Source organism: Miscanthus floridulus, chromosome 3 (assembly GCF_019320115.1).
Source record: "Miscanthus floridulus cultivar M001 chromosome 3, ASM1932011v1, whole genome shotgun sequence".
NCBI classification, from domain to species: domain Eukaryota; kingdom Viridiplantae; phylum Streptophyta; class Magnoliopsida; order Poales; family Poaceae; genus Miscanthus; species Miscanthus floridulus.
In genome coordinates, this window is record NC_089582.1 from 65,528,058 (window position 1) to 65,536,621 (window position 8,564).

An 8,564-nucleotide genomic window follows, 5' to 3' on the forward strand; every position below is an offset into this window, starting at 1 on the left:
AGCCGATAAGGGTAAACCATCGGCTAATATTGATATGGTCTTCATTCTGCCTATAGAGTTCAGAGCTCCTTCAAGATATGAACAAGAGGGGTTTGATGAAGAAGAGCTGGAAGAGGCGGTAGCACAACTAACTCTCCAATCACAGCAAGCCATATTTGACAAGCATCTTAGCATCGACACTTGAAGGCTCTATAAATGAAGGGATTTGTCGATGGGAAGTCAATGACTAAGATGTTAGTCGATGGAGGTGCTATTGTTAATTTGATGCCTTACACCACCTTTTGTAAGCTTAGGAAGGGTTCTGAAGATTTGCTTGAGACTAATATGATGCTAAAGGACTTTGGTGGTAATGCATCCAAGACCCGGGGGCAGTTAATGTTGAATTGATGATTGAGAGTAAGACTTTGCCGACTACTCTCTTCGTCATTGATTGTAAAGGTACATATAGCCTACTCCTTGGCCGTGACTGGATCCATGCTAATTGCTACATCCCATCAACAATACACCAATGCCTTATCTAATAGCAATGGGACAACATTGAGGTGGTTCAAGCTAATTCATCTGTGAGTGTGGCAATAGCTGATCTGGCATATTGGGAGTTTGAAGACTATGAGTACTTCTCTAGCAAAGTTTGGGAAGGAGGCGTCATCAAGATCAATGATGAGCGACAACAGCCGATCTAAGCAATCGGATCTGAAAGTTTATTTTAATGATTTCTCCAGTTAAGTTGATGAAAAACAAAATAACCGATCAGCTAGGGAGATGGTATATGGCGTTAAAAGGATCATTATAGTGCAAAAACACGAAAAAATTACAAGGCATACAAGTTTTGATTCATAAAGATGTCAGTTGTGCACGCAGGATTAATTTGAAAAGGCATCAATGGATCGTGCGAGATTGATTCAACAAGGCATTCACATAGATTCAAGCAAAAAATAAACACAGATGTGAACATAGATAGCAATCTTATTTATTCATAACATAACCCTTGTTACAAACTAAGGGCCGAAGAAGACGTCGTTCATGACTCCTTCGGCCGGGATTATGTTCGCCACGGCATCGGCGTCTCCCTCAATGTCCCCCATCAGGTCCTAATAGTTGTCGGGGTCCTTGCCATGTGGGAAGTCAGGCTACAGGGGACGAAGGTCATGCCTCGAGCGCACCTGGGCTATCACCAGGGCGATGGCGGCCCCGTGACTGGCATCGTGGAGAGCCAACTCCCTGGCACGCATGGGGACGTCCTAAAGGTGGGTCACCAGTGTGTCGCCCCAAGCGTTCAGGGTGCCAATAGGGTTGTTCGCCACCAACTAGAGAGCCTCCAGTTGCTCCATCAGGGCAGAGAACATAGAATGCAAAAGCCATCAGCAGACTAACAAGACAAAATCATTGAAAGGACAAAGTTTCTAGAAAGATCTTACTGGCAACCCTGGTGTCTGACTCCGCTAGCTGTGCCTGTACCATGTTGGCCTCCCCCTCTATGGCGGCAAGGGTGGCTTGGGAAGCGTTCAAGGCAAAACTCTAGCCGCCCATTCTCCTGAGTCGCCTCGGAGTAGCGATCGACGGCCGTGTTCCATTCACGACGATAACGCTAGGCATCATTGCCATTATAGGAATTGATAGAGTCAGAGGAGTCCACCGGTGCCACTGGATGGGCATCATGAGCAGCGCCAGAGTGTTCACCGCTGCAAAACTGAAAGAATCAGCAAAAGAGATAGAACGACAAAGCCAGATTTGATTCATCCTTTCCCCTAGAAATGAAGGCCCTGGCGTGGAGGAATGTTGTCCTATGGTAACTCACCGATGGGGCGCTTGTTGTTGTCCATGCTCTTGAGAAGGGAGCAGTTTTGGATCTAGAAGAAGGGGAGAGGTTGCACAAAAGGCAAACGTGATGGCAGAGGCAGGTGTGATTTCTTGGCTAGGCTCTGGGTCTCTATTTATAACCGCAAGGGAAAGCGCTGGTAGATTTCTTGAGCCATGTGGAAATAAATTCAATTAATAGAAGGTGAAAGGCCATTCTGAAGATCGAGGAGGCCATGTGTGGCTTGATGAAAAAGCAGCGGTTGTAGGAGTCACGGACCTGAAATTTTATTTGTTGATGTTTTTGTGTTTTCACTAAGTTCCGAGTCATGCACTTGAAAATTTATTCGCCATGGTTTTGTGTTTTCACTTGGCTCTAGGCATTGGCCCTGTGGATTGATCAACTAAGTTCAATCAGCTAATTTGGATCGGCTAAATAGCTGTAATAAATGGGCCGAATTTAAGTTTTGCTGATGAGGACGGTCGACTCAAAAGTTAATTGCTGGTACAACAGCCAGTAGCAACAAAAGTTAGTACGCATTGGAAGAGTTATATTGGCTAAATATTTACATGAAAAGTACATGAAAATTAAAATTACAAGTCTAGGGCCGCTCGAACTACATTCAGAGCATCTAGGCGGATAGCATTGGCTTCTATAATTAGCCGATTATCTTCAGCAGCTGATCCAGGAATGACTTTATTCTTCTGGTTGTGAGTGGTCTTAAGCTCATTATACTTGGCAGTCATCTCTGCCTTCTTCTCATCTGTTGCCTTTGGGAGTTGAACAAGATTTGCTTCTTTGATTTGAATTGAAGCATCGATTTCTTCTAGCCTCATCAGCAGTTGCTCCCATTTGGTTCTCAATTGGTTAAGCTCTTCTTGGGTCTTGGAAGGGGCACTTTTCAAACTATCCATCAGGGAGAAGGGGACGGGAATGAGGGTGCTTGAGGGAGACATGCTACGACCAGCAGGCGCCCACGCCACTGGCGGCCATGATCGCAGACCGGAGGAGGAAGGTCCCATCCCATTGGCTCCCAAGATGCTGCTAGCAGGGGTAGGTATGGGAGAAGATGCAGGTCTAGAGCTCCTCGACTAGGGATCCATTGAAGACGAGGATGGTGCCTTTGGCCAGCTGTCAACGGGCAAGGTCCAAGATCTAGATTCGGCGGGCTCAGAAGCTATATAGATGGGCGTGCGGCAAATCTCGGTTGCTGGGGAGCTACGCGATGATACATAAGGGTGAGAGGAGATGCAGGGGGTGCAGGCGTAGTTACTACCACCACCCACCTTGACTTGGCCTGCACCGGTGGCACTGCTACGGCTGACCACCCAGTCCCAATGGGCACTCTTCAAGCAGCCCATCCGGCCTCCCTAGAGATGCCGGAATCATCCATGCGGTAAGGCTACCTCACTAGCCAGCAGGCTGTGGCTACCAGTGGATCAGGAGGGGGTGGAGAGCATGCTGAATCTATCAATCTTCATGGCCCTACCCTGAACTCTGCTGGTGCGGGGTGCGACATTGCAGACCACATCATCAATGGCCCCTAGCTAGCTAGCGCCTCAACATCGATGCGTGCCTCAGACCAGGGGGCACAGCTACATGCGGTGCTAGGCACATTAACCCCTCTACTGCTACGCTGGCGATGGAGACTGGCATGGATGGCCACGGCAAGTGCGAGGTAATCGAGAAACTTTCACAAACTTGTGTTGTTGCATCTGAGCTTCACCGTCCCGAGGTGCCGAATGATCCAATTTAGGGTGTGCCGAGGGCGAAACGGAGTTACTATGATGTTTTGTGCTCGTGTCGACCACCTGCTCATGTTAATGCCCAGCAGAGCCGATTGCATAGTAGAGTGAAGCCCCAATGGAGGCCACTACTCATGACGGGGAAGTCCAGCCCACCGGTGGGCTATAAAACCTCCTTCACCGATAGGTGCTTCCGATGCCTTGGGCAAGACCATAAACTTGCAGATTGTCGAGACCCTCTTTGCTGTCTAGCTTGTCATCGCAGCAGCCACCTTGCCCATCACTGCCTTGAAAAGCGGGCGGGTTTCCATCGCCCCCTGATCTGATCCAGACTAAAGCCCCCTAGATCCTCCATCCATTCTCGCCTTTTCTTCCCTAAGCAAGTAGCGCCTAGCATCCAGAGCCATCTGGTCCTCCCTCCACTGACGTAGGGGGAAAGTGAGCGGGAGGCAGTGAAGGGGAGTGAATAGGAAGCTATCAAGGAGCCAACGACCCTAGCGAAGGAGGAGCTGATGGCATAGAACCTAGGGATGCCAGAGAATCGCCCTACTTCGGGCAGTGCGGCAATGATTACTTCACTGGACATGATGGCGGAGGCCACCAGGCTCCACACCAAGGCTATGCTCCTAGTGGCGTGGGCTAGGCTGCCACATGTCGACATCACCATTAGTGACGTGAGCAGAGTCATGGCCGGCTGCGTTCGCATGCCACCAAACAAGATGCGCACGACGCGCTACCGCCCAGAGGACTTCATGATCGTTGTCGAGGAGCCTCACTAGTGGACCCTAGCACTACGGGTTGGTGCTATGCGGGTGAAGGGCGTTCTCTTTAGTGTCATTCCGTGGTGTGAGCATGCTCATGGTGGGGAGGTCACCTGGTGGTACCACGTCAGGATGGCCATCGAGAGCCTGCCTAGGCACGCCTAGAACCTTGCAGCACTCGAGGAGATGCTGGGCGAGGTCTACCTCTTTGACAAGATTGACTGCACCACATTCCACTAGCAGGATTCGGACAGGCTCTACTATTGGGCCTGGATGTGGTTCCCAAACTTGTTGCCGCGCTCCAAGACGGTGACTTTCTTCGAGCACGGTGCGGGCCAGGCAACGCTAGTGGCTAGGAGAGGGGCGCTGCCTAGGGAGGTGGCTCCACCTCCACATGGCATGAGCTAGAACCTGCTCATCCACCTCGACTTGGTGGAGGACTAGATCCCCCTAGGACCTACACCCCTAGCTCGGGACAGAGTGGGGCTCCCTCCTCTGTCTCTTCTGAGTCAGATGAGTACCCTAGGATCTACAACTTTGATGACGGGACTCCTAGCATGCTGGATGGCCTCCGCATGAGGCCAAGGGCTGATGCTTGCTGCCCCCCTCCTAGGGGCGCACCTACCAAAGGACATGACGACGACAACGAAGATGGTGATGGCCAGCAGCATCACTCTCGGGCCTTCCTTGACTAGGGCAAGCAGGCACTCAACCTGCTGTGTTGCACTAGAGACTCCACCAGCAATGGGGGTGGGAGTAGACAGCGCACCCGCTCCCCACCACCGGCCAGGCAATGGAATGCTGATGTGGGAAATGAGGCATCGGAAGGAGGCGGTCGCAGTAGGTAGCTGGTGAGTGACGGCCACAACTCCCTGTGCATGTGTGATCCACTACGGTGTGAGGATGCCGACTGGGAGCGCCGTAGATCACACTCCCTTGCGGCCAAGGAACAGCATGGGGAGGTGGCCATGGTGGCTGATGCAGAAATGGACTTCGACAAGGGGGACCTCGGCTCTACGCTGCTCTCGGGGACACTTCCTAGGGTGGTAGGAGTGCCCCCCACCACCAAGGCACTCGGACCCAATGCTGGACTTATACAAGGAGATGTGCACTGGTGACATCTAGTCTGCCCTCACCCACCCCCTTGGTGACTACGACCCAATGATCGAGGAGGTGCTGGCAGCGTGTGAGGTTGCGATGACTAGGACATTGTCTTTCTCCCTGCCTAGAAGCCCATCGATGGAGGAGCAGCGATCTTCGGTGTATGTTGCCAACTACGGAGCCAACTTGGACAAGCTTGCGGAGCTGAACGAGGAGGCGGCTGCCCTAGGATATGGTAATGTGATCACCACTAGCATCACCGAGCAGGTTGCAGAGCTCATACTGGAGGAGCGTAGGAATGCCATTGTCGAGAGCATATTTGTCCCCTACGAGCAGCCTGTCCTAGAGATGCCAGCTACACCAAAGCAGAAGAGCAAGGCTGCTGACCAAATGAAGGTGTTGAAGACTATAGTGGGGGCTTGAGGAGGAGCACTAGGCAGCTGGCAAAAAGCTGCTCTATGCTGGTACACAAGCGTGCAACTCATAGACTGATCAAGGCATTTGAGACAGTGGGGCCAAATGAGCCAATTGGGGATGAGGCACTGGCGGCCTTTGCCAAGCACTTTGCTGCACCGCTATCCCTAGAATAGATTGCAGCAGTGCAGAAGCTTACTTTGCTAGACAGCAGGCCAGTGATTATAGCAGTGGCATAGTTAGCAGCAGTTGAGGGAGCTGAGGCCATGGAGGATGGTGGAGCCTGAAGGGGTACGCACTAGAGCCTATGCAAGGCAAGACTGTGTTATGTTAATCAGTAGAGTGTTATGTGTAAGGGGGTACTATAGAGCTGTGTCAGCAAGGATGATATCCTGCTTTTTATCGGGTTAGTCTGTCAAGGGAGTAGCCCTATGTTGGTGTCCTAATTGGGAGAGAGCTATGGTCTATTCGTAGTGTCTTGAGGCTGGGTCATGGTCAGAACTTGAGGTTCGGTCGTGGTCAAAACTAGAATGTGGTTGGCACCCTTGAAATGTTAGAGGAATGGGGCTAGGGGAGTATGTGTGTGTCATTGTCTGTCACTTATGTTTGCCTTCAAGAATTAATCCCAGTAGCCTCCTTGTTTGTTTATGGATAACAGTGACCTTACTATATTGACATGGAATGTAAGAGGCCTAAATGATGCTGCTCACCAAGAGCTTGTCAGAGAGACTGTTAACTGCTCGCGGTCGATGATAGTGTGTTTGCAAGAAACCAAACTTAGCAGTTTCAACAATACCCTTGCCATGGAGACCTTCGGGTAGTATCTGGACTCCTACCTTGAGCTAGGGGCCAGGGGACTAGAGGTGGCATACTCTTGGCATGGAACAAGGATATGATCTCAATGACAAATGCAGTGAACAGAGTTTTCACCATCTCAGCTATGATCAAAGTTGCCTCCTCTGATACCTAGTTTCTAATGACTACATGTTATGGCCCAGCTGATGATGGCAGGAAAGAGGATTTTCTTGCTAAACTAAATGCTAATAAGCTAGCTACTGGGGTGCCATGGATCATCCTAGGAGATTTTAACCTCATCTATCAAGCCAGTGACAAAAACAATCTGAACCTCAACAGAAGACTAATGGGAAAATTTCAAAGAGCATTAGATGAATGCGAACTCATGGAGATTGCACTACAGAATAGGAAGTACACATGGTCAAATGAAAGGGAGAACCCTACCTTGGTGCATTTAGACAGGGTGTTTTGCAACCCTGGGTGGGAGGTGGCCTTTCCAAATTTTTCCTCAAATGCTCTAGCAACGAGAGCCTCAAACCACTGTCCATTATTTCTCACTTGTCAGGATTGAGTGGTCAGGAAAGCGGTGTTCAAATTTGAAAACCATTGGCTGAAGGTGGATGGGTTCCGAGATGTGCAGCAAACCATAAGCGGGCTCAGTGCAGATGTACTGAGCAAGAAGCTAGCAGAGACAGCACGGGCGCTATGAAGCTGGAGCAAACTACTTTTCAGTAATGCATGCTTTCAGCTGTACATTGCAAATGAGGTCATCTTCAGGTTGGATGTTGCCCAAGAAAGCAGACGGCTATCAGAAGAAGAGAGTTCTCTATGACAGGACCTCAAAATTAGGATTTTGGGCCTAGCGGCGATTGAGAGGAGTAGGAGAAGACAGGCTTCTAGAATAAACTTTATCAAGGTAGGAGACGTATGTACAAGATTTTTCCACCTGAAGATGGCAGCCAGGAAGAGAAGACAATACATATCATCACTCAAAAAATAGGATGGCTCCTTGGTGTGGGCTCACGATGACAAACAATGGGTCCTACAGGACTATTTCCAAGATCTAATTAAAAAGAAGGTACGTAGGCTGTAGACCTTCCAATGGCCACAACTACAGCTAAACGCCCTGGGGCTACTGCCTGGCCATGAACTTGATAGGCCTTTCACAGAAAATGAGATTCAGCAAGCAATAAAAGATCTGCCCAGTGAGAAGGCGCCTAGACTGGACGGTTTTACCAGTGATTTTTACAAGCACTGCTGGGAAATTATCAAGCCAGATGTTCTCAGCGCTTTCCATGCTTTCTACATACATCACAACGGGGCTCTGGAACATCTAAACCGAGCACAGGTGGTGCTAATTCCCAAGACAGAAATTGCAACAGAGTCAAAGGATTTTAGACTGATAAGTCTAATCCACTCCTTTGCAAAGTTACTGACAAAGGTGATGGCGAATAGATTGGCGATATATATAGATAAGCTAATCTCCAACTCTCAGAGTGCATTCATTAAAAGGAGATGCATCCAGGAAAACTTCTTGTATGTCAAGGGGCTCGTGCGTCACTACCACCACACAAAAACACTTGCTTGCCTCATCAAACTCGACATTACCAAAGCATTTGACTCGGTATCTTGGGAATACCTGATCGAGCTACTTGCCAGAAGAGGATTTCCGACAAGATGGCTTGACTGGCTACCAGCGATCCTCAAAACATTGTCCTCGGCAATACTACTCAATGGTTGTCTAGGTGATAGCATCATGCACCGAAGAGGCCTCAGGCAGGGTGATCCATTGTCACCCTACCTATTCATACTGGCAATCGATGTACTTAATAACATCTTCGACATCGCCACACAGCAAGGCTTCCTATCAAAACTAAAAGGTAGACATGCAAGCCTCCGAATATCAATGTATGCTAATGATGCTGTAATCTTCAGCAACCCAAGACGACA